The sequence below is a fragment of the Palaemon carinicauda genome, unplaced genomic scaffold (assembly GCF_036898095.1).
Source record: "Palaemon carinicauda isolate YSFRI2023 unplaced genomic scaffold, ASM3689809v2 scaffold181, whole genome shotgun sequence".
Classification (NCBI taxonomy): domain Eukaryota; kingdom Metazoa; phylum Arthropoda; class Malacostraca; order Decapoda; family Palaemonidae; genus Palaemon; species Palaemon carinicauda.
In genome coordinates this window covers 179,041-180,224 of record NW_027169381.1, presented here as the reverse complement: position 1 = coordinate 180,224, position 1,184 = coordinate 179,041, and positions in this window count along the sequence as shown.

The window sequence follows — 1,184 nt, the reverse complement described above, 5'->3', positions numbered from 1 at the left end:
TAAGAAGGAATTCTGAGAACTTTAAAATCTTAGGAAGCCATTGTTGAAATATATATCGATTTTCTAGGAAATAATCAATATATATATATATATATATACATATGTGTGTGTTTGTAATTGCATATATATATATATATATATATATGTATATATATATATATATATATATACATATATATATATATTTATAGATATATATATATATATATATATAACGGATTTTGAGCGAAGCGAAAAATCTTTTTTTGGGTGAGATGGCCATGTCGTCCTGATGGAAGTTCCAATAGGGTAGCTTCCTAGGGTATATTACAACTACGGCGATATTCCCAGAGAATTTACCTTAAGGTACCAGAATTCTAACTACGGGAGCAAGTATCCCTCGTGATAGGGATATCGCGACATATCAGAGGACGTATTCTTGACACGCCACATGGCAATCTGCACCCCGAACAGAGATTTCGTATCACAGGGGGCAATTGGCAAGAAACGAATTCGGGAAAGAAAAAGGGGGAGTCGCTCCCAAGGCTCCCTATCTCCCGTTTCGTAAGCGTGCCTGGCGCCAATCCTGGCGCCATCTGTATTCCTTGTAGCGTACACGAGGTGCTACAGATACTGTATGTAGGGAAGGGTCCTACAGCCCTTTCTTAGAAAGGCAAGGGCGGGTCCATCAGGACTACATGGCCATCCCACCCAAAAATAGATTTTTCGCTTCGCTCAAAATCCGTTTTTTGGGCTCAAGCCATGTCGTCCTGATGGAAGTATACCAGAGCATTACTATATCTGTGGATTCCCGGAGGTAATTTTTCCCGGTCGACTAGACCTAGAGACCTAAGATGTTACCGTTATACATCTTTTCAACTAACTATAAACCATGTTAGAGCTTCCTGCCCCATACAGGGAAGAGTCCTACTAGACTCTGGAAAAGTCTCGAAGAGTACATATACCTATGTATGAATACCAGGCAAGCTAATATAGTGGTCTCACCCTATATTAAGTAAAGCATAGTTTGTAAAGAACCACTGCATCAGTATGAAATATCGACCAGTTCTCCGCACAATACTTGTATTGGACAAAGGTTTATATCCGCATAGGAGGAAAACCAATGCAACATAGCTTGCATAAAGGAACAATTCTATTAGAATTATCCCAGATAAGGTACATAGAATGAATGCTCAATTATACCA